At 55.1% G+C, this 24,958-nt stretch overlaps 1 pseudogene; it reads left to right on the forward strand.

Moving 5' to 3' along the window:
- The first annotated feature begins 706 nt into the window (after positions 1–706).
- LOC137310047 (major histocompatibility complex class I-related gene protein-like) lies at positions 707–24,208 on the forward strand (annotated as a pseudogene).
- Positions 24,209–24,958: the final 750 nt, after the last annotated feature.

The following is a 24,958-nucleotide window of genomic DNA, read 5'->3' on the forward strand; positions in this document are numbered from 1 at the left end:
TACAGTGTTAGCACAGGGACAGAGAGAGGGAGAGACCAGGAGGTACAGTGTTAGCACAGGGACAGAGAGAGGGAGAGACCAGGAGGTACAGTGTTAGCACAGGGACAGAGAGAGGGAGAGACCAGGAGGTACAGTGTTAGCACAGGGACAGAGAGAGGGCGAGACCAGGAGGTACAGTGTTAGCACAGGGACAGAGAGAGGGAGAGACCAGGAGGTACAGTGTTAGCACAGGGACAGAGAGAGGGAGAGACCAGGAGGTACAGTGTTAGCACAGGGACAGAGGGAGGGAGAGACCAGGAGGTACAGTGTTAGCACAGGGACAGAGAGAGGGAGAGACCAGGAGGTACAGTGTTAGCACAGGGACAGAGAGAGGGAGAGACCAGGAGGTACAGTGTTAGCACAGGGACAGAGAGAGGGCGAGACCAGGAGGTACAGTGTTCGCACAGGGACAGAGGGAGGGAGAGACCAGGAGGTACAGTGTGAGCACAGGGACAGAGAGAGGGAGAGACCAGGAGGTACAGTGTTAGCACAGGGACAGAGAGAGGGAGAGACCAGGAGGTACAGTGTTAGCACAGGGACAGAGAGAGGGAGAGACCAGGAGGTACAGTGTTAGCACAGGGACAGAGAGAGAGAGAGACCAGGAGGTACAGTGTTAGCACAGGGACAGAGAGAGGGAGGGACCAGGAGGTACAGTGTTAGCACAGGGACAGAGAGAGGGAGAGACCAGGAGGTACAGTGTTAGCACAGGGACAGAGAGAGGGAGAGACCAGGAGGTACAGTGTTAGCACAGGGACAGAGAGAGAGAGAGACCAGGAGGTACAGTGTTAGCACAGGGACAGAGAGAGGGAGAGACCAGGAGGTACAGTGTTAGCACAGGGACAGAGAGAGGGAGGGACCAGGAGGTACAGTGTTAGCACAGGGACAGAGAGAGGGAGAGACCAGGAGGTACAGTGTTAGCACAGGGACAGAGGAGACCGTCTCCTGGAAAAGGATTTCCCACAAACTGCTCATCCCAGCCTGTCGAGGGAAGCAGCAATGATTGGACTGATAGTTCTGGTCGTTCTGTGTGGAGGGGTCTCTGCAGGTGAGTAATGGGGTCTGAGAGGGGCTCAGTGCCAGGCTGGGTATTGGGGCATTAACCCTCGGTCAGTGGGTAATGGGGTCTGAGAGGGGCTCAGTGCCAGGCTGGGTATTGGGGCATTAACCCTCGGTCAGTGGGTAATGGGGTCTGAGAGGGGCTCAGTGCCAGGCTGGGTATTGGGACATTAACCCTCGGTCAGTGGGTAATGGGGTCTGAGAGGGGCTCAGTGCCAGGCTGGGTATTGGGGCATTAACCCTCGGTCAGTGGGTAATGGGGTCTGAGAGGGGCTCAGTGCCAGGCTGGGTATTGGGGCATTAACCCTCGGTCAGTGGGTAATGGGGTCTGAGAGGGGCTCAGTGCCAGGCTGGGTATTGGGGCATTAACCCTCGGTCAGTGAGTAATGGGGTCTGAGAGGGGCTCAGTGCCAGGCTGGGTATTGGGGCATTAACCCTCGGTCAGTGGGTAATGGGGTCTGAGAGGGGCTCAGTGCCAGGCTGGGTATTGGGGCATTAACCCTCGGTCAGTGGGTAATGGGGTCTGAGAGGGGCTCAGTGCCAGGCTGGGTATTGGAGAGAGAGAGACCATGATTGAAGGGGTGCTGGAAACAGTGTGATAGAGGGAGAGACCATGGGGTGGAGTGAGGGATGGGGGGACACGGACACACGCAGCACAACTCCATTTTCCCCCTTTGCTCCATATCCCTTGATGTCCTGACCCAACAAAAATCGATCAATCTCAGTTTTGAAAGCTCCAATGAACCCCCAGAATGCTCAGCCTTTTGGGGGAGAGAGTTCCAGATTCCCACCACCCTTTGTGTGAAGAAATGCTTCCTGGTTTCACCCCTGAACGGCCTGGCTCGAATTTGAAGATTCCGTCCTCTTGTTCTTGTCTCCCCGACTGGACGAAGTAGTTTCTCCGTATCTACCCTATAAAATCCTTTTAACATTTTAAACACCCTCGATCAGATCACCCCTCAATCTTCTAAACTCGAGGGAATACAAGCCTCGTCTGTACAACCTGTCCTCGTAATTTAACCCTTTTAGCCCCGGGATCATTCTGGTGAATCTGGGCTGCACCCCCTCCAAGGCCAATCTATCCTTCCTGAGGTGCGGTGCCCAGAACTGAACACAGTCTCCAGATGTGGTCTGACCAGAGCTCTGCACAGCTGGAACATAACTTCCTCCCCTTTGTATTCCAGCCCCCGAGATAAAGACCAACGTTCCATTAGCCTTTCCCAATCCTTTTTGTATCTCCACTGGCTTTTAATGATTTCTGGACTTGGACTCCCAAATCTCTCTGTTCCTCTCCAGTTCCTAGTTTCTCACCGTGTAGAAAATACTCTGATTTATCTTTCTTCGGTCTAAAGTCGATGACCTCACACTTTCCCACATTGAACTCCATTTGCCCCAGTTTTGCCCACTCACTTAATCTGTCTCTGTCCCTTCACAACTCCCTGCTCCCGTCTACACTATTTCCTGTCCCTCCTAATTTAGTGTCGTCAGCAAACCCAGGCCCCTCTCCCTCAGTCTGTCAGGGGGTGTGTTACCCCAGGCCCCTCTCCCTCAGTCCCTCAGTGGGTGTGTTACCCCAGGCCCCTCTCCCTCAGTCTGTCAGGGGGTGTGTTACCCCAGGCCCCTCTCCCTCAGTCTGTCAGGGGGTGTGTTACCCCAGGCCCCTCTCCCTCAGTCTGTCAGGGGGTGTGTTACCCCAGGCCCCTCTCCCTCAGTCTGTCAGTGGGTGTGTTACCCCAGGCCCCTCTCCCTCAGTCTGTCAGGGGGTGTGTTACCCCAGGCCCCTCTCCCTCAGTCTGTCAGTGGGTGTGTTACCCCAGGCCCCTCTCCCTCAGTCTGTCAGTGGGTGTGTTACCCCAGGCCCCTCTCCCTCAGTCTGTCAGTGGGTGTGTTACCCCAGGCCCCTCTCCCTCAGTCTGTCAGGGGGTGTGTTACCCCAGGCCCCTCTCCCTCAGTCTGTCAGTGGGTGTGTTACCCCAGGCCCCTCTCCCTCAGTCTGTCAGGGGGTGTGTTACCCCAGGCCCCTCTCCCTCAGTCTGTCAGTGGGTGTGTTACCCCAGGCCCCTCTCCCTCAGTCTGTCAGGGGGTGTGTTACCCCAGGCCCCTCTCCCTCAGTCTGTCAGTGGGTGTGTTACCCCAGGCCCCTCTCCCTCAGTCTGTCAGGGGGTGTGTTACCCCAGGCCCCTCTCCCACAGTCTGTCAGGGGGTGTGTTACCCCAGGCCCCTCTCCCTCAGTCTGTCAGTGGGTGTGTTACCCCAGGCCCCTCTCCCTCAGTCTGTCAGTGGGTGTGTTACCCCAGGCCCCTCTCCCTCAGTCCCTGTCAGGGGGTGTGTTACCCCAGGCCCCTCTCCCTCAGTCTGTCAGTGGGTGTGTTACCCCAGGCCCCTCTCCCTCAGTCCCTGTCAGTGGGTGTGTTACCCCAGGCCCCTCTCCCTCAGTGGGTGTGTTACCCCAGGCCCCTCTCCCTCAGTCTGTCAGGGGGTGTGTTACCCCAGGCCCCTCTCCCTCAGTCTGTCAGTGGGTGTGTTCCCCCAGGCCCCTCTCCCTCAGTCCCTGTCAGTGGGTGTGTTACCCCAGGCCCCTCTCCCTCAGTGGGTGTGTTACCCCAGGCCCCTCTACCTCAGTCTGTCAGTGGGTGTGTTGCCCCAGGCCCCTCTCCCTCAGTCCCTCAGTGGGTGTGTTACCCCAGGCCCCTCTCCCTCAGTCTGTCAGTGGGTGTGTTACCCCAGGCCCCTCTCGCTCAGTCTGTCAGGGGGGGTGTTACCCCAGGCCCCTCTCCCTCAGTCTGTCAGGGGGTGTGTTACCCCAGGCCCGTCTCCCTCAGTCTGTCAGTGGGTGTGTTACCCCAGGCCCCTCTCCCTCAGTCTGTCAGGGGGTGTGTTACCCCAGGCCCCTCTCCCTCAGTCTGTCAGTGGGTGTGTTACCCCAGGCCCCTCTCCCTCAGTCTGTCAGGGGGTGTGTTACCCCAGGCCCCTCTCCCTCAGTCTGTCAGGGGGTGTGTTACCCCAGGCCCCTCTCCCTCAGTCCCTCAGTGGGTGTGTTACCCCAGGCCCCTCTCCCTCAGTCTGTCAGGGGGTGTGTTACCCCAGGCCCCTCTCCCTCAGTCTGTCAGGGGGTGTGTTACCCCAGGCCCCTCTCCCTCAGTCTGTCAGAGGGTGTGTTACCCCAGGCCCCTCTCCCTCAGTCCCTCAGTGGGTGTGTTACCCCAGGCCCCTCTCCCTCAGTCCCTCAGTGGGTGTGTTACCCCAGGCCCCTCTCCCTCAGTCTGTCAGTGGGTGTGTTACCCCAGGCCCCTCTCCCTCAGTCTGTCAGGGGGTGTGTTACCCCAGGCCCCTCTCCCTCAGTCCCTCAGTGGGTGTGTTACCCCAGGCCCCTCTCCCTCAGTCTGTCAGTGGGTGTGTTACCCCAGGCCCCTCTCCCTCAGTCCCTCAGTGGGTGTGTTACCCCAGGCCCCTCTCCCTCAGTCCCTCAGTGGGTGTGTTACCCCAGGCCCCTCTCCCTCAGTCTGTCAGTGGGTGTGTTACCCCAGGCCCCTCTCCCTCAGTCTGTCAGGGGGTGTGTTACCCCAGGCCCCTCTCCCTCAGTCTGTCAGGGGGTGTGTTACCCCAGGCCCCTCTCCCTCAGTCTGTCAGGGGGTGTGTTACCCCAGGCCCCTCTCCCTCAGTCTGTCAGTGGGTGTGTTACCCCAGGCCCCTCTCCCTCAGTCTGTCAGGGGGTGTGATACCCCAGGCCCCTCTCCCTCAGCCTGTGTTGTGTTGATGTGGAGATGCCGGTGATGGACAGGGGTTGACAATTGTAAACAATTTTACAACACCAAGTTATAGTCCAGCAATTTTATTTTAAATTCACAAGCTTTCGGAGACTTCCTCCTTCCTCAGGTAAATGTTCAGGGACTCTGTGTTGTGTTGGGGATTATTTACAGGGAGTCTGTGTTATTTTGTTGGTTCATGCCCTGATCTCTCTCTCTCTCTCTCTCTGGGGTTGGTGTTTTGGGGTTGGTGTTTTGGGGTTCATGCCCTGATCTCTCTCTCTCTGGGGTTGGTGTTTTGGGGTTCATGCCCTGATCTCTCTCTCTCTCTGGGGTTGGTGTTTTGGGGTTCATGCCCTGATCTCTCTCTCTCTCTGGGGTTGGTGTTTTGGGGTTCATGCCCTGATCTCTCTCTCTCTGGGGTTGGTGTTTTGGGGTTCATGCCCTGATCTCTCTCTCTCTCTGGGGTTGGTGTTTTGGGGTTCATGCCCTGATCTCTCTCTCTCTGGGGTTGGTGTTTTGGGGTTCATGCCCTGATCTCTCTCTCTCTGGGGTTGGTGTTTTGGGGTTCATGCCCTGATCTCTTTCTCTCTCTGGGGTTGGTGTTTTGGGGTTCATGCCCTGATCTCTCTCTCTCTGGGGTTGGTGTTTTGGGGTTCATGCCCTGATCTCTCTCTCTCTCTGGGGTTGGTGTTTTGGGGTTCATGCCCTGATCTCTCTCTCTCTCTGGGGTTGGTGTTTTGGAGTTGATGCCCTGATCTCTCTCTCTCTCTGGGGTTGGTGTTTTGGGGTTCATGCCCTGATCTCTCTCTCTCTCTCTGGGGTTGGTGTTTTGGGGTTCATGCCCTGATCTCTCTCTCTCTCTCTGGGGTTGGTGTTTTGGGGTTCATGCCCTGATCTCTCTCTCTCTCTGGGGTTGGTGTTTTGGGGTTCATGCCCTGATCTCTCTCTCTGGGGTTGGTGTTTTGGGGTTCATGCCCTGATCTCTCTCTCTCTGGGGTTGGTGTTTTGGGGTTCATGCCCTGATCTCTCTCTCTCTCTGGGGTTGGTGTTTTGGGGTTCATGCCCTGATCTCTCTCTCTGGGGTTGGTGTTTTGGGGTTCATGCCCTGATCTCTCTCTCTCTCTGGGGTTGGTGTTTTGGGGTTCATGCCCTGATCTCTCTCTCTCTCTGGGGTTGGTGTTTTGGGGTTCATGCCCTGATCTCTCTCTCTCTCTGGGGTTGGTGTTTTGGGGTTCATGCCCTGATCTCTCTCTCTCTGGGGTTGGTGTTCTGGGGTTCATGCCCTGATCTCTCTCTCTGTGTTTCAGGCTCTCACTCTCTCCGGTATTTTCTGACCGCAATGACCCCGATCCCTGGTCTGCCGCAGTTTGTTGCTGTCGGGTATGTGGACGAGGCCCAGTTTGTGATGTACGACAGCGAGCGGAGGGAGTTGATCCCACGGCTGTGGTGGATGGAGGAGAGGGAGGGGCCCGAGAACTGGGAGCGGAAGAAACAGCTGGTGCGAGGCGAGGAACAGTGGATGAAGGATTATATTCAGATCCTCCTGACCCGGACCAACCAGTCGGTCGGTGAGTTCACTCCCTCCCAACGCACTCGGGCTCTTCCTGCGGAGTCAGGGGGCGGAGAGCGGGGTCAGGGAGCGGGGAGCGGGGTCAGGGAGCGGGGAGCGGGGTCAGGGAGCGGGGAGCGGGGTCAGGGAGCGGGGAGCGGGGTCAGGGAGCGTGTCGGGGAGCAGGGTCGGGGCGGGGAGCGGGGTCAGGGGTCGTGGTCGGGGAGCGGGGTCGGGGCGGGGTCAGGGGTCAGGGAGCTGGGGCGGGGAGATGGGTCGGGGAGTGGGGTCGGGGTGGGGAGCGGCGTCAGGGGGCGGGGAGTGGGGTCAGGGGGCATGGAGTGGGGTCAGGGAGTGAGGTCAGGGGCAGGGAGCGGGGTCAGGGAGCGGGGTCAGGGGGCGGGTAGTGGGTCAGGGAGCGAGGTCAGGGTGCAGGGAGCGAGGTCAGGGGGCAGGGAGCGGGGTCAGGGGGCGGGGAGTGGGGTCAGGGGGCATGGAGCGGGGTCAGGGAGCGAGGTCAGGGGGCAGGGAGCGGGGTCAGGGGGCAGGGAGCGGGGTCAGGGGGCGGGGCCAGGGGTTGACATGCGATATTCTGACGGTCATGGACTCGGACCAACCAGTCGGGCGGTGAGTCCTCGGCCTCAAACCGCACTCGGGCTGATCCCGGGGTCAGGAGTGGGCAGGGCTGCTCCCCCTGGAAGTGAGGAAGTTCCACCCCCTCCCCCACTGTGTGACATAAGAACATAAGAAATAGGAGCAGGAGTAGGCCATCCGGCCCCTCGAGCCTGCTCCGCCATTCATAGAATCATAGAATTATAGAATCGTAGAAAATTTATGGCACAGAAGGAGGCCATTCGACCCATCGTGTCCGTGCCGGCCAAAAATGTGCCACCCAGCCTAATCCCACTTTCCAGCACTTGGTCCGTAGCCCTGTAGGTTATGGCACTTCAGGAGCACATCCAGGTACTTTTTAAATGAGTTGAGGGTTTCTGCCTCTCCCACCCTCTCAGGCGGTGAGTTCCAGACCCCCACCACCCTCTGGGTGAAAAAAATTCACCTCAGCTCCCCTCTAATCCTTCTACCAATTACTTTAAATCCATGCCCCCTGGGCATTGACCTCTCTGCTAAGGGAAATAGGTCCTTGCCCCTCATAATTTTATACACCGGGGAACATAGGAACATAGGAACAGGAGTAGGCCATTCAGCCCCTCGAGCCTGCTCCACCATTTGATAAGATCATGGCTGATCTGTGATCTCACTCCATATACCTGCCTTTGGCCCATATCCCTTAATACCTTTGGTTGCCAAAAAGCTATCCATCTCAGATTTAAAATTAGCAATTGAGCTAGTATCAATTGCCGTTTGCAAAAGAGAGTTCCAAACTTCTACCACCCTTTGTGTGTAGAAATGTTTTCTAATCTCACTCCTGAAAGGTCTGGCTCTAATTTTTAGACTGTGCCCCCGACTCCTAGAATCCCCAACCAGCGGAAATAGTTTCTCTCTATCCACCCTATCTGTTCCTTTTAATATCTTATAAACTTCGATCAGATCACCCCTTAACCTTCGAAACTCTAGAGAATACAACCCCAATTTGTGTAATCTCTCCTCGTAACTTAACCCTTGAAGTCCGGGTATCATTCTAGTAAACCTACGCTGCACTCCCTCCAAGGCCAATATGTCCTTCCGAAGGTGCGGTGCCCAGAACTGCTCACAGTACCTCAATTAAATCTCCCCTCAGCCTCCTTTGTTCAAAAGAAAACAACCCCAGCCCATCCAATCTTTCCTCATAGCTAAAATTCTCCAGTCCTGGCAACATCCTCGCAAATCTCCTCTGTACCCTCTCTAGTGCAATCACATCTTTCCTGTAATGTGGTGACCAGAACTGTACACAGTACTCAAGCTGTGGCCTAACCAATGTTTTATACAGTTCCAGCATAACCTCCCTGCACTTATATTCGATGCCTTGGCCTAATAAAGGAAAGTATTCCATCTGCCTTCTTAACCACCTTATCTGTCCTGCTACCTCGGGGATCTGTGGACATGCACTCCAAGGTCCCTCTCTTCCTCGACACCTCTCAGTATCCTCCCATTTATTGTGTGCTCCCTTGCCTTGTTTGCCCTCCCCAAAGGCACTACCTCACACTTCTCTGGATTGAATTCCATTTGTCACTTTTCTGCCCACCTGACCAGTCCATTGATATCTTCCTGCAGTCTACAGCTTTCCTCCTCACTATCAACCGCACGGTCAATTTTTGTATCATCTGCAAACTTCTTAATCATGGCCCTACATTTAAGTCCAAATCATTAATATATATCAAAAAAAGCAAGAGACCCAGTATCGAGCCTTGTGGAACCCCACTGGAAACAGCCTTCCAGTCACAAAAACACCCGTCGACCATTTCCCTTTGCTTCCTGCCACTGAGCCAATTTTGGATACAATTTGCCACTTTCCCTTGGATCCCATGAGCTTGTACTTTTTTGACCAGTCTGCCATGTGGGACCTTGTCAAAAGCCTTGCTAAAATCCATGTATTCTACATCAAACGCACTACCCTCATCGACCCTCCTTGTTACCTCCTCAAAAAATTCAATCAAGTTGGTCAGACATGACCTTCCCTTAACAAATCCATGCTGACTGTCCTTGATTAACCCGTGCCTTTCTAAGTGACGGTTTATCCTGTCCCTCACAATTGATACCAATAATTTGCCCACCACTGAGGTTAGACTGACTGGCCTATAATTACTCGGTCTCTCTCTTTCTCCCTTTTTAAACAACAGTAGAACGTTAGCAGTCCTCCAATCCTCCGGCATCACGCCTGTATCCAGGGAGGATTGGAAAATGATGGTCAGAGCCTCCGCTATTTCCTCTCTTGCTTCTTTCAACAACCTGGGATACATTTCATCCGGGCCTGGTGATTTGTTTACTTTCAAAGATGCTAATCCCCTTAATATTTCCTCTCTCACTGTTTATCCCATCCAATATTTCACACTCCTCCTCCTTAACTACAATCTCTGCATCGTCCCTCTCCTTTGTGAAGACAGACGCAAAGTATTCATTAAGAACCAAACCCACATCTTCCCCCTCCACACACAGGTTACCTTTTTGGTCTCAATCAGATCATGACTGATCTTCGACCTCAACTCCACTTTGCCGCCCGATCCCCATATCCCTTGTTTCCATCCCAGCCTCGAATATATTCAATGACTGACCATCCACAGCTCTCTGGGGGAGAGAATTCCAAAGATTCACAGCCCGCTGAGTGAAGAAATTCCTCCTCATCTCAGTCTTGAATGGCCAACCCTGAATCCTGCGACAATGCCCCCGAGTTCTAGACTCTCACAGGGGGAAACAATCTCTCAGCATCTACACTGTCAAACTCCCTCTACTCCCCACCCCCCCCGCAGCCCGTGTCTCTCTATTCCCCCTGTGTCTCTCTATTCCCCCTGTGTCTCTCTATTCCCCCCCGTGTCTCTCTATTCCCCCCCCGTGTCTCTCTATTCCCCCCCCGTGTCTCTCTATTCCCCCCCCGTGTCTCTCTATTCCCCCCCCGTGTCTCTCTATTCCCCCCCGTGTCTCTCTATTCCCCCCCCGTGTCTCTCTATTCCCCCCCCCCCGTGTCTCTCTATTCCCCCCCCCGTGTCTCTCTATTCCCCCCCCCCGTGTCTCTCTATTCCCCCCCCGTGTCTCTCTATTCCCCCCCCCGTGTCTCTCTATTCCCCCCCCCGTGTCTCTCTGTTCCCCCCCGTGTCTCTCTGTTCCCCCCCGTGTCTCTCTGTTCCCCCCCGTGTCTCTCTATTCCCCCCGTGTCTCTCTATTCCCCCCCCGTGTCTCTCTATTCCCCCCCCGTGTCTCTCTATTCCCCCCCCGTGTCTCTCTATTCCCCCCCCGTGTCTCTCTATTCCCCCCCCCCGTGTCTCTCTATTCCCCCCCGTGTCTCTCTATTCCCCCACCCCGTGAAGTTAAGAAACACTTCGACACTCAAAGGGTGGGAGAAGTTTGGAAACTCTCCTCCGCAAATGGCAGTTGGTGCGAGCTCAATTCGTAATTTTAAATCTGAGATTGATAGATTTTTGTTCACCAAAGATATTAAGGGATGTGGGGCTAAGGCGGGGATATGGACTCAGGTCACAGATCAGCCATGATCTCATCGAATGGCGGAACAGGCTCGAGGGGCCAAATGGCCTCGTCCTGTTCCTTTGTTCCTGTAATAAAGTTTCAATACTCAACAGGGAGCGGGCTGGTTTAGTTGACAGGCAACAGCAAGGGCACTGGCGAAGTGGCAGGGATGGGACAGGAGTGCTGTCATCCTGAGAGTGGACACTCGGTTCATGTTCCATGGAGCCACTGCCACTTGTTGTCTCCTGTTATGCACCACCTTCTCCTGCAAGAAAGTGGGACGTGTGTCGGTGAGTGTCCTGCAAGATGTTTGGGTGATGAGCCTGTCATGGTTGAATAGCTAGTGCGTGTGGCCTGTGTGTTGTGGGTGGGTGGCTTGCAGCAGTGGTAATGTGTGAGGGTGAGAGGAAGCTTCTGGTGGGAAGAGTTGAGTACTGATGGAAAGAGTTTGTTGGTATGTGGGTGATGGGGGTGTCGTGTGTGGGGCAGTTGGTTGGAGACACCACTGGACAGTTGACCTCACTCACCTTGACCACTCATGTCAGAGCATTGAACTTCTTCCTGCACTGCGTCCATGTTCATGATGCTGTGGGCCTGGCATTGACTTCGTCCCCCGCTGCCTTGGGAGCATATATCTGGAGGGCCTCTTGACCCCCCGCGGATATAGGATGTCCCTCCTTCTGTCCACCTCTTGCACCAAGGTCTCTCGTGCATCATCAGAGAACCTTGGTGCACGCACTCTCACAGGCCTGGTACCAACTCAGATCGGCAGATTGGTGAGGTCTGACCTGCAGATTGGAGGATGTGGGATTTAGTAATGTGCAACCTTTATTCAATGTTTTAACATAACTCAACCGTTTGTAAACATAGGGAGGGGACCTGTATCTGTGTTTTACGTGTGCGATGTCTGATCTCCGTTCAGACTCTGTCCGAACCCGTATCTTATATTTTGCAAATATCAGAGTCCCTCAAACGTTGAGCAGCCCAGTTGTTGCTCATTAAAAATTCCACAGTTCCCATCATCATCGTGTTTCACGATATTGCAGCACAGATTCACTTCACCATTGACTTCCTCCACTTCCTGCAGACACACTGCACCTTCCCTTTAAGTGGTGCGAGCCACTCGTGATATCTGGGCCCCTGCTGGTGAGCAGCCACTCACAGTGCAGGGAGTGCTGGCTGGACGCAGCAATCAGGTAAATCACCAGGCAGCACGAATGTTACGTTCTTCCCACATCTCACCGACCGGGCACGGGTTCATCACGACCCGTGGAAGTGGTTTTCTCGGGCGGACCGAAAACACACCTCTTACTATAAGTTCAGGAACGATCGGGACACTCGCTGGGAGCACGGGGGGTCCTTTAAATACACAGATTGTGGTCCAGGGGGTCCTTTAAATATATAGATTGAGGTTCGGGGGTCCTTTAAATACACTGATCGGGGTCCGGGGGTCCTTTAAATACACTGATCGGGGTCCGGGGGGTCCTTTAAATACACTGATCGGGGTCCGGGGGGTCCTTTAAATACACTGATCGGGGTTCGGGGGGTCCTTTAAATACACTGATCGGGGTCCGGGGGGGTCCTTTAAATACACAGATCGGGGTCCGGGGGTCCTTTAAATACACTGATCGGGGTCCGGGGATCCTTTAAATACACAGATCGGGGTCCGGGGGTCCTTTAAATACACTGATCGTGGTCCGGGGGTCCTTTAAATACACTGATCGGGGTCCGGGGGATCCTTTAAATACACTGATCGGGGTCCGGGGGTCCTTTAAATACACAGATCGTGGTCCGGGGATCCTTTAAATACACTGATCGGGGTCCGGGGATCCTTTAAATACACTGATCGTGGTCCGGGGATCCTTTAAATACACTGATCGGGGTCCAGGGATCCTTTAAATACACTGATCGGGGTCCGGGGGGTCCTTTAAATACACTGATCGGGGTCCGGGGATCCTTTAAATACATTGATCGGGGTCCGGGGGTCCTTTAAATACACTGATCGGGGTCCGGGGGTCCTTTAAATACACTGATCGGGGTCCGGGGGTCCTTTAAATACACTGATCGAGGTCCGGGGGGTCCTTTAAATACACTGATCGTGGTCCGGGGGGTCCTTTAAATACACTTATCGGGGTCTGGGGGTCCTTTAAATACATTGATCGAGGTCCGGGGGTCCTTTAAATACATTGATCGGTGTCCAGGGGGTCCTTTAAATACACTGATCGGGGTCCGGGGGTCCTTTGAATACACTGATCGGGGTCCGGGGGTCCTTTAAATACACTGATCGAGGTCCGGGGGATCCTTTAAATACACTGATCGGGGTCCAGGGGGTCCTTTAAATGCACTGATCGGGGTCCGGGGGATCCTTTAAATACACTGATCGGGGTCCAGGGGTCCTTTAAATACACTGATCGGGGTCCGGGGGTCCTTTAAATAAACTGATCGGGGTCCGGGGGTCCTTTAAATACACTGATCGGGGTCCAGGGGTCCTTTAAATACACTGATCGGGGTCCGGGGGTCCTTTAAATACACTGATCGGGGTCCGGGGGGTCCTTTAAATACACTGATCGGGGTCCGGGGGTCCTTCAAATAAACTGATCGAGGTCCGGGGGTCCTTTAAATACATTGATCGGTGTCCAGGGGGTCCTTTAAATACACTGATCAGGGTCCGGGGGTCCTTTAAATACACTGATCGGGGTCCGGGGGATCCTTTAAATACACTGATCGGAGTCCGGGGGTCCTTTAAATACACTGATCGGGGTCCGGGGATCCTTTAAATACACTGGTTGGGGTCCGGGGGGTCCTTTAAATACACTGATTGTCTCCGTAACCCATCTGCCCACTGCCCCCCTCCCCCCACCCCCGGCTTCCCAGCTGATTTCCGACTGTGAGCTGGGTGGTGATGGGATGGTGGACGGGGTCTCGGACTGGGTCTGACTGACCCCCTGTGTTTGATTGACAGGAATCCACATGATCCAGCAGATGACCGGCTGTGATCTGGGGGATGATGGGATCACCAGTGGGTTCTTTCAGTACGCCTGGGACGGGGAGGATTTCATCAACTTCGACAGGGATCAGATGGTGTGGGTAACACCGGTACAGTGGGGAGAGATCACCAAGAACAAGTGAGACCAGGACACGCCCCGGAACCAAGGGGTGAAGGGATACCTGGAGGGGGAGTGCATCGAGTGGCTGAGGAAATACCTCGAGTACGGAGAGAGGGAACTGAGGGCCGGTGAGTGAGGGGGGAGTGAGAGTCGGTGAGTGAGGGGGGAGTGAGAGTCGGTGAGTGAGGGGGGGAGTGAGAGTCGGTGAGTGAGGGGGGAGTGAGAGTAGGTGAGTGAGGGGGGGAGTGAGAGTCGGTGAGTGAAGGGGGGGACTGAGAGTCGGTGAGTGAGGGGGGAGTGAGAGTCGGTGAGTGAAGGGGGGGACTGAGAGTCGGTGAGTGAAGGGGGACTGAGAGTCGGGGAGTGAGGGGAGGAGTGAGATTCGGTGAGTGAGGGGGGGGAGTGAGAGTCGGTGAGTGAGGGGGGGGAGTGAGAGTCGGTGAGTGAGGGTGGGAGTGAGAGTCAGTGAGTGAGGGGGGGACTGAGAGTCGGTGAGTGAGGGGGGAGTGAGAGTCGGTGAGTGAGGGGGGAGTGAGAGTCGGTGAGTGAGGGGGGGACTGGGGTCTGATCCCCAATTTAAAGGGGTTTGTCCCGTTCCCTGGGGTCTAATCCCCAGTTTAAAGGGGTTTGTCCCGTTCCCTGGGGTCTCATCCCCAGTTTAAAGGGGTTTGTCCCGTTCCCTGGGGTCTAATCCCCAGTTTAAAGGGGTTTGTCCCGTTCCCTGGGGTCTAATCCCCAGTTTAAAGGGGTTTGTCCCGTTCCCTGGGGTCTAATCCCCAGTTTAAAGGGGTTTGTCCCGTTCCCTGGGGTCTAATCCCCAGTTTAAAGGGGTTTGTACCGTTCCCTGTCTCACACTGACTCGGCTCTGATCTGTTTTACTCTCAGTTACTCCCCAAGTGTTTCTTTCTGTGGACAAGGCCTCAGACTCTAAACCGGCCCAACTCTCCTGCCTGGTCACGGGGTTTTACCCTCGAGATATCGAACTCACCCTCCTGAGAAATGGACGGCCGATCTCAGACACTGATTCCACTGGCATCCTGCCCAACCACGATGGCACCTACCAGATCAAGAGATGGGTTGAGATCGGGCCCGAGGACGGAGCCACCTACTCCTGTCAGGTGGATCACAGCAGCAAAGCAGGAGTGGAGACCCGAGACTGGGGTAAGAGGATCAGTGAGTGCAGGGGGAGAGTCTGAGGCTGAGGATTAAAGATGTTTCTATCACCTCTCCTCATTCTTCCTTCCAAAATACATCACTTCACACTTCTCTGTGTTAAATTTCATCTGCCATGTGTCTGCCCATTTCACCAGTCTGTCTGTGTCCTCCTGAACTCTGTTACTATCCTCCACATTGTTTACTACATTTCCGAGTTTCGTGTCAGCTGCAAACTTTGAAATTATACCCTCTGTACCTGTGACGGGGAAATTTTATTCAGAAATACAAGAGATTTCCAAACCTGCCTGTCTATAATGAGCAGCACCATATACCTGGGTTACACTGAGTTATTGACTGGCTGGGATCTGTGTGTCAGGTGAAGGAGGCCGTTAGTCCATTGAACTCCTCAACCTTCCATAGAAAGGCCGTATCACCCATCACTATACTTCCACCAGCCGACTCTGAGACTGTGCTGGGGATTCATCACTTGTGGAGGGGACTAGTAATGACTTTGGACTGATGGGTAATTCCAATATCTGCAGACAAGCAACAACTTGTATTTATAAAGTGCCTTTAATGGAGAGAAACGTCCCAAAGTGCTTCCCAGGAGTGGAATCAAAGCCACGCTGAACTTTCTAACCTCCAACTTGCTCTGATCAGACTGCCCATCACATCGCAGACTCGAATCGAACTCAGTCTCAGGCACAGCTTTGGTCTCATTACTTCCTAATCAGCAGCGACTGTCGTTATTCATTTCTCTCCTCCTCCTTATTCCCCCCACAGATGGGACGTTCCGAGTGACTCCGGGATCTTCAGAGGGACCGAATCTGGGTTTAATTGTTGGAATTGTTCTTGCTGCCATCGCCCTGATTGCTCTCGTCATTGGTGCCGTTGTCTGGAAGAAGAGAGGTAGGAAATGAGGACAGGATCTGTCCCACACGGGGATGAGCAGGTTCAAATGTTACAGCACAAATGGCAGAACATTAGAGACTTCCCATAGACATGTGGGAAACTCCGACACAGTCCAGTGATGGACAGGGACCCGTGCAGGGAGTGAAGGGACCGGGGACCCGTACAGGGAGTGAAGGGACCGGGGCCCCGTACAGGGAGTGAAGGGACCGGGGCCCCGTACGGGGAGTGAAGGGACCGGGGCCCCGTACGGGGAGTGAAGGGACCGGGGCCCCGTACGGGGAGTGAAGGGACCGGGGCCCCGTACAGGGAGTGAAGGGACCGGGGCCCCGTACGGGGAGTGAAGGGACCGGGGCCCCGTACGGGGAGTGAAGGGACCGGGGCCCCGTACAGGGAGTGAAGGGACTGGGCCTGATTGGGGAGTGAAGGGACCGGGGCCCCGTACGGGGAGTGAAGGGACCGGGGCCCCGTACATGGAGTGAAGGGACCGGGGCCCCGTACATGGAGTGAAGGGACCGGGGCCCCGTACATGGAGTGAAGGGACCGGGGCCCCGTACGGGGAGTGAAGGGACCGGGGCCCCGTACGGGGAGTGAAGGGACCGGGGCCCCGTACGGGGAGTGAAGGGACCGGGGCCCCGTACGGGGAGTGAAGGGACCGGGGCCCCGTACGGGGAGTGAAGGGACCGGGGCCCCGTACATGGAGTGAAGGGACCGGGGCCCCGTACGGGGAGTGAAGGGACCGGGGCCCCGTACAGGGAGTGAAGGGACCGGGGCCCCGTACATGGAGTGAAGGGACCGGGGCCCCGTACAGGGAGTGAAGGGACCGGGCCCCGTACGGGGAGTGAAGGGACCGGGGCCCCGTACAGGGAGTGAAGGGACCGGGGCCCCGTACAGGGAGTGAAGGGACCGGGGCCCCGTACGGGGAGTGAAGGGACCGGGGCCCCGTACAGGGAGTGAAGGGACCGGGGCCCCGTACGGGGAGTGAAGGGACCGGGGCCCCGTACGGGGAGTGAAGGGACCGGGGCCCCGTACAGGGAGTGAAGGGACCGGGGACCCGTACATGGAGTGAAGGGACCGGGGCCCCGTACGGGGAGTGAAGGGACCGGGGCCCCGTACAGGGAGTGAAGGGACCGGGGCCCTGTACATGGAGTGAAGGGACCGGGGCCCCGTACAGGGAGTGAAGGGACCGGGGCCCCGTACAGGGAGTGAAGGGACCGGGGCCCCGTACAGGGAGTGAAGGGACCGGGGCCCCGTACAGGGAGTGAAGGGACCGGGGCCCCGTACAGGGAGTGAAGGGACCGGGGCCCCGTACAGGGAGTGAAGGGACCGGGGCCCCGTACATGGAGTGAAGGGACCGGGGCCCCGTACGGGGAGTGAAGGGACCGGGGCCCCGTACAGGGAGTGAAGGGACCGGGGCCCCGTACAGGGAGTGAAGGGACCGGGGCCCCGTACAGGGAGTGAAGGGACCGGGGCCCCGTACAGGGAGTGAAGGGACCGGGGCCCCGTACAGGGAGTGAAGGGACTGGGGCCCCGTACAGGGAGTGAAGGGACCGGGGCCCCGTACAGGGAGTGAAGGGACCGGGGCCCCGTACAGGGAGTGAAGGGACCGGGGCCCCGTACAGGGAATGGGAGGCGGACAAGAGGCACAATTTGGAGGAACGCAGAGATCTCGGAGGGTTGTAGGGCTGGAGGAGGTTACAGAGATAGGGAGGGGGCGAGGGCCATGGAGGGATTTGAAAACAAGGATGAGAATTTTAAAATCGAGGCGTTCCCGGACCGGGAGCCAGTGTAGGTCAGTGAGCACAGGGGGTGATGGGAGATCGGGACTTGGTGTGAGTTAGGATACGGGAGCAGAGTTTTGGATGAGTTGAAGTTTACGGAGGGTGGAAGATGGGAGGATGTAGGGAGCTGATCACTCCTTGATTCTGGGTGCAGTACAGTCCGAACAAAGGTTGTGTGTATTTGGCGACTGAATGATGGAGTAAATTTAGTTACTGAGTATTGTTAACATCTTTAATCGAAATTGGGATTGTGTATTGAGTATTTATTTTTGTTGTAATAAAAGGAACAAAAAGGGAAGTACTCTTTGTGTCTGTGACTAAGTTTGTCTAATTTTATCGACGTTTATCGAAGTTTCTCTCTCCACTCTGTACCTTGTTTAAGCCGAGCCTCACAGGGTTAATGAGAAAATGCTTCAGGTTTCAGTGCGTGACGTGGATCCTGAGTTTAAAAGGAGTGTAAACTACCGCAGACAGTGAGCTCTGTCTGAGCTCAGTGCTGTTATGGCCGATATGGAAGGACAAATATCTGCCCATATAGCTGAGAAACTTCCGAAGTGGGAGGAAGAGTTTCAGGGCATGGAAAGCCAGGCAGACACGATGAGGGCGTGTCAGGGGAGATTTCATCAATTAATTCAGGACAAGGAACTTAAAGAGAAACAAGAGAAAGCCGTATGGTTCTTAGCGATGGGCATTCAGTCCAAAACAAGGACGGAGCGGCAGGAGAAGAAGGTTGTTTTTCGGACTGGAGGGAGGTGGAGCACCGAAACAACGGGCGATACACGGGCCAATTTAGCGCCCAGAGGGTTTTGAAAAAGAACTGGGAATGAAGGAAGAGATTTTTAAACAGGAGCAGAGAGACAAGGAAAAGGCTTTGGACAAAGAGGGGAAGAATAAAGAGATGGTGGAGAGACGAGTCCAGTCTCTCGAAAACCACGTTGAGTATTTCCAGACAAAGGTTCTCAGTGAGGACAGAGAACTTGAGAGATTTAAAGCTCTGAATAATAATCAGGAACTCTTGTGTTTGAAATTGCGAAGAGAACATGATGATTTCTGAGCAACAGTGAGAAGCCAGTTTGAGTTGGTTAAACAGGTTGGGGAGGGAGATGAAGTGAGTCGCACTCACTGTCAGCGAGAGACACTAAAGTTCCCGGCGGTGTTGAGAGTAAAAGGGGGGATAGTGTGAACGATAGTGCCGCCTGGTGAAGAGGGGGAAGGAAGGGAGTTGGATGAGGGAGACTGGGAAGATTTGGCAGGGAAGGCAGCACAGTCCCATAGTGGGGATTGTGAGCCCAGACTCAGAGAGCTGCCCCCACCTATGGAGCCAGTGATTCAGGTAAAGAGAGAGGACGCAGACAGAGACCCAGGAGAGGGAGTGAGTCACTATGTAGGACTGGATAGTCAGCAGGTCCTTCAGGAACGAGCCAAACAAGTCCCCGAGTTTGACAGGAAAGGGGACGTGATGAGACATTGTGTAGAAGGGGAACAAACGGCTGTGCCCAGCGGCATGGATGATGGGGGGAAGTGAGATTGTTACCGTGGACCTTGGGGGGGCTGTTTGGAGCGCTGACAGCAAACCGTAAAAATGGTTCCGGGGATTGGCGACAAACACAGGAAGCTGGATTAACAGCGATCGGGTTTAATAGAAGGGAACACACCGAGGGTCTAAAAATACCATCAGGGGCCCACTGAGGGTCTAAAAATACCATCAGGGGCCCACTGAGGGTCTAAAAATACCATCAGGGGCCCACTGAGGGTCTAAAAATACCATCAGGGGCCCACTGAGAGTCTAAAAATACCATCAGGGGCCCACTGAGCGTCTAAAAATACCATCAGGGGCCCACTGAGAGTCTAAAAATACCATCAGGGGCCCACTGAGGGTCTAAAAATACCATCAGGGGCCCACTGAGGGTCTAAAAATACCATCAGGGGCCCACTGAGGGTCTAAAAATACCATCAGGGGCCCACTGAGAGTCTAAAAATACCATCAGGGGCCCACTGAGGGTCTAAAAATACCATCAGGGGCCCACTGAGGGTCTAAAAATACCATCAGGGGCCCACTGAGGGTCTAAAAATACCATCAGGGGCCCACTGAGGGTCTAAAAATACCATCAGGGGCCCACTGAGAGTCTAAAAATACCATCAGGGGCCCACTGAGGGTCTAAAAATACCATCAGGGGCCCAGTGAATATCGCGAGGTGTTTGCCAATCGATTATAACGACTCTATGATCGGGTGTACGGTCCAGGATTGAACGGTGGGTCTTCGGGCAGCGTCCCACAGTGAGCCACTGGTTTAGAAGCCTGAACGGTCAGGCCCGACCCTATTTGCCGTCTGCCCTTGTGGGATTCGATCCCAGAGGAGGCGAACCAGAGTGAGGCGTGGGTCCTTCAGAGAATGACCCGAACCTGGGAAAACCGGAAAGTGGGTGGTGAGCCCGGGGTAAGTCTGGTCACAGCTCGGAAAAATGAGGGACCAGGGACTCAGAAACAGGGTCAGGATAAGAAAGGGAGCGGGAAACCAACAGAAAAACCCATAAATACAAGTGTCAGGGTGAGAGGGAGCAGTGGGATGAAATGTTCCAACTGTAGGGAGACGGGACACCTTGCTCGGGACTGTGGGCAGGACTGGAAGGGAGATCAGGCTGGTGAGGAAAGAGGCCGGGCAGGATTGGACCCTGACTTGGCAGAGTTTGGGAGAGAGCTCGATAACACATTCCATGGGGCGATTCCGAGTGTCCCCGGCACCAGGATCACTGATGGAGGGAGACAGGAGAGGAGACAAAGAGACGGGGTCCGGGCACAGTGACCCGGGGGGAGGGGGGTCACAGTGACCCGGGGGAGGGGGGGGTCACAGTGACCCGGGGGAGGGGGGGGGTCACAGTGACCCGAGGGAGGGGGGGGTCACAGTGACCCGGGGGGGGGGGGTCACAGTGACCCGGGGGGGGGGTCACAGTGAACCGGGGGGGAGGGTCCGGTCACAGTGACCCGGGGGGGAGGGTCCGGTCACCGTGACCCGGGGGAGGGGAGAGTCACAGTGAACCGGGGGGGGGGGTCACAGTGACCCGGGGGGGGTCACAGTGACCGGGGGTGGGGGGGGTCACGGTGACCCGGGGGGGGAATGTCCGGTCACAGTCACCCGGGGGGGGGTCACAGTCACCCGGGGGAGGGGGGGGGTCACAGTGACCCGGGGGAGGGGAGGGTCCAATCACAGTGACCGGGGGGAGGGGAGGGTCCGATCACAGTGACCGGGGGGAGGGGAGGGACACAGTGACCCGGGGGAGGAGAGGGTCCGGTCACAGTGACCCGGGGGAGGGGGGGGTCACAGTGACCCGGGGGAGGGGAGGGTCCAATCACAGTGAACGGGGGGAGGGGAGGGTCCGGTCACAGTGACCCGGGGGAGGGGAGGGTCACAGTGACCCGGGGGAGGGGAGGGTCCAATCACAGTGACCGGGGGGAGGGGAGGTTCCGGTCACAGTGACCCGGGGGAGGGGAGGGTCCGGTCACAGTGACCCGGGGGAGGGGAGGGTCACAGTGACCCCGGGCGGGGTGGGGGGAGGATGGGAAAAGCAGAGCCCGAGGGAAAGGACAAACACTGCCGGAGTTCCCCAGGCTCCCTCAGTAAAGGTGGTCCCATCTTTCCTGGGTTCGGGTGGGTATTGGAGGGACTGGACAGCAGACTCTGTGACTCTCAGCACTCCCTTATTTGCCTTGCTAAAGACGGATGCGCCCTGGGACTGGACGCCTGCCTGCACAGAGGCAGTGGGGAAACTAAAAGCTGCTCTTCACACAGCTCCCGTCTTACAACAGCCACCCCAGAAGGCCCTTCCTCACTCCAAGTGGCAGTTTCCGAGTTTGCTCTGCCAGCTGGATTGCTGCAGGAGACACCGGGGAAGTTGTGTCCTGTAGCGTGTGTCTCCTGGGTCCTAAGGCCGGTCCAGGTTAATTATTCAGCAGGTGAAGGGCACGTCTCAGCCACATTCTGGACCGGTGCAGCTTTTCACTGACATCATTGGCCGAGCATTTGTTCACATCTCACTCCCCGACCGAGTTATTGTTCGATGGGAGATTGAAAGATGGGTCAGTCTCAATAACTGACCAGTGAGGTGGACCTTCCTCCTCCAGGGTAGAGATACCGTGGACAAACACACCAGAGACTGACCCGAACTGACCCGGAAAGCTGCTGTATCAGGGTCGGCCCCACCGTTATAAGGTAACCACCGATCTGGGGAATGGACCGATTCAAGGCCCAGAAAATTCCCAACTCTACTCCAGTGTTTGTTGGCGGCTCCTGACGAGCAAAGAGAGGGGTTACACCTAACTGGCTGTGGGATATATTTCCACAACAGGGAAAGGAGATCTCCCGACTGTGACCATCCCCGCTCTGGGCTCAAACAGCTGAATCAGCAGTGATTATCGAGATGATGACCCAGATGAGCCAGGTTCAGCTCCCAGCCGCCATCGATTCAGATTCCCGGACGGAATCCTCACCCATCTGGGAAAAGAGAGGTTTTCCATCAGCGGATGGGAAGCTTTTCCCATCGGCCCCCCCCACGACTTCAGTCCGTTTCCTCACACATTAAATCGTACGCAGGGCAAATTACATCACAGAAAGTTAAAGCTCACACCAGGAACGGGAGTGGGTGGGAAGGAAATGAGAGGGCAGAGCAGTTGGTCAAAGAAGGGGGAGAGAATGGAATTCAGTGGGACCCTCGAACGAGAGCTTCCCCAGCAGAGATTGTGACCTTCCTGAAAGATCCTCTGACTCTGGGGGATTTGAAGGAGACGCAGGCTGAGGAGATCCAAATCCAGCAAGTGATTAATTCACTGGAGGAGGGAATCTCCCCTCCGAGCCCGGGTGAAGAGAGAAAGGGATTAACAGTTAAGGCTGGTTTATTATTCCGGGTCGGAGCATGGGTCGGACTGGAGGGCTTAAGGAATCACTTCCTTTATCAGGCACACCAGGCACCTACAGTGTGACATTCTGGTCCAGTCACAACTCTCACCCCATTAAAGGGGCAGTCTGGTGATCTGGCAGTCTGGTGATCTGGCAGTCTGGTGATCTGCCGGTCTGGTGATCTGGCAGTCTGGTGATCTGGCAGTCTGTTGATCTGGCAGTCTGTTGATCTGGCAGTCCGGTGATCTGCCGGTCTGGTGATCTGGCGGTCTGGTGATCTGGCGGTCTGGTGATCTGGCGGTCTGGTGATCTGGCAGTCTGGTGATCTGGTGGTCTGGTGATCTGGCAGTCTGGTGATCTGACAGTCCGGTGATCCATTGATTCAGACCAAGGAAGTCATTTCACCGGGGAGGAGATGCAGCACGCTGGGGGTTAAAATGTACGTTGATGGAAAAGTGCGGCCTATGGAATGGGACAGATCGGCCAACAGGTTCTGGTCAAGACTTATGACCAGACCGGCCCATTCTCTGCGACCTATCAAGGCCCAGACCCATAGTGGACAAGGCCAGCCCATCGCTGTACAAGGTGATGATGGGCAAAAGGAAAAGTGGTTCCATGTTAACCAGCGAAAAGCATTTCCCAACCAGAATCCGCCCCCAGCAGGTTCAATAAATGAAATCCCATTGGACAATATCCCATGGGGGGAACGACCCCGGTGTTGGGACGATGAGCCCTTCCCCCGAGCTCCATCGTCCTCACCAGAGAGAAGGGGCCGACAGCAATTGAGAGGGAGACGACTATCTCTCCCTGCCCAGGATGTCATTAAAGGGGAAGCGATCCTGGGGACAACCCTTCTGAGGTTCCGAAGGGAAAGAGAGGGAGGATCAGGGATTAACAAAGAACAGCCATTACTGCCCGTGTTTTCTCTTTCTCCTGATGTGTAGACTGTTAAAGACCAAGTCTCCTGGGGTGGCTGTTCAACATGAAACTATCAACACTTCTCAATATCTCCATCTGGGTCTACGGATACACAACGTCCTAAGTCAGACCACTTCTGCCCACTGGGACTCTCCACAACTGATACACCCCCCAAATGTTTGGAGATCATGAAGGGTGGAGATTGTTGATAACAATGGACAATATCCGTGGGTCAGGATCACATCGATGTTGTTATTGATAATTCAGATTGGACTGGTGATTGTTGCACTCGGGATTTTTAAATCGACCTGACACAGACAGAGACAAATAGTCCCTGCTCGACAACAAGTGGAAATGGAACGGTGATATGGCTTCCACCAATGATCATCCTTTGTCTAATGTCCTGTTAGATACTGCACAAGTGTGAGTATCCGTTCGTTCAGACTGTACGAGCACTCGACAATCAGCGATGATCAGATCACTCATTAAAAGTGGATCTGGATCAATCTGATCCACTCGAGGAGGGAGTTTCGAGATTGATGAATAAAAGGACTGAAGGGAAATGTTGACGGTCAGCGTGCTGGTGCATCATGGGATATTTGACCATGTTGTGCTCCACTGTGTTGAGCGAGAGACATTCTTTGTAAATTTAACAGTGACCTTGTCTTCGAGCGATCCTGTGGAAACTTAATGTGGGACAGAAACCGCCTACGAGGGAGAAGAGCTCAGACGTGTGTGGGGGAACCTCCAGAGATGGAGGGAGCTGATCACTCCTTGATTCTGGGTGCAGTGCAGTCCGAACAAAGGTTCCGTGGATTTGGCCACTGAAAGATATTGTAAATTTAGTGACTGAGTTTTGTTAAACTCTGTAATCGAAATTGGGATTGTGTATTGAGTATTTATTTTTGTTTTAATAAAGTGAACAAAAAGGGAAGTACTCTTTGTGTCTGACTAATTTTATCTAATTGTATCTCTAAGTTTATCTAAGTTGATCACTCTGCTCAGTAACTTGTTTAAGCCGAGCCTCACAGGGTTAATGGGAAACTCCGACACTGGGGATTGACTCTGGGCCCTGCCTGGTGTGTGACTCAGAGAGTTCACCCAGTCAGTAGCTGAGCCCAGGGACAATCCCCAGTCTGCAATCCCCCATCGGAGAACTCATCTCTTCCCCTTTCTGTTCCTCACTATCACCCGTCACAAATCACAAAACACACACTTACTGAGTTTTCCTCCACATTTATTTCCAGATGTTAAACTTCTCACATTTGAGGCGTTGAAATAACGTGACTCTTAAAACACACAAAGATACGAGAAATGACGGCCAGGAAAAGACACTCTGGTCCATCAAGCCTGACCCACAACTACCAAGCCTTGTGTATCACAATATATCGACTCCCCACCCCACCCGAGACCACGTGATCTCCTGGGAGAGGCAGAAAAACAGATTAAAAACACAGGCAATTTGGGGAAATAAATCGGGGAAATTCCTCTCCGACCCCCTTAGGCGATGGGAACTCGTCCAGGAGATCACTCTGGCCCTGATACGGCCCTGCATTACAAGGCGATTGCTTTTCCACTCCTACTCTGCGGACACCATCTGAACACAGGGTCTCGGAGCCTGGTCTCTGACCATCTCCAGTCCAGCTCTGTCCCAGCAGACACTCCCTGAACATTCGGCAATGATTGA

Source organism: Heptranchias perlo, unplaced genomic scaffold, assembly GCF_035084215.1.
Source record: "Heptranchias perlo isolate sHepPer1 unplaced genomic scaffold, sHepPer1.hap1 HAP1_SCAFFOLD_201, whole genome shotgun sequence".
NCBI classification, from domain to species: domain Eukaryota; kingdom Metazoa; phylum Chordata; class Chondrichthyes; order Hexanchiformes; family Hexanchidae; genus Heptranchias; species Heptranchias perlo.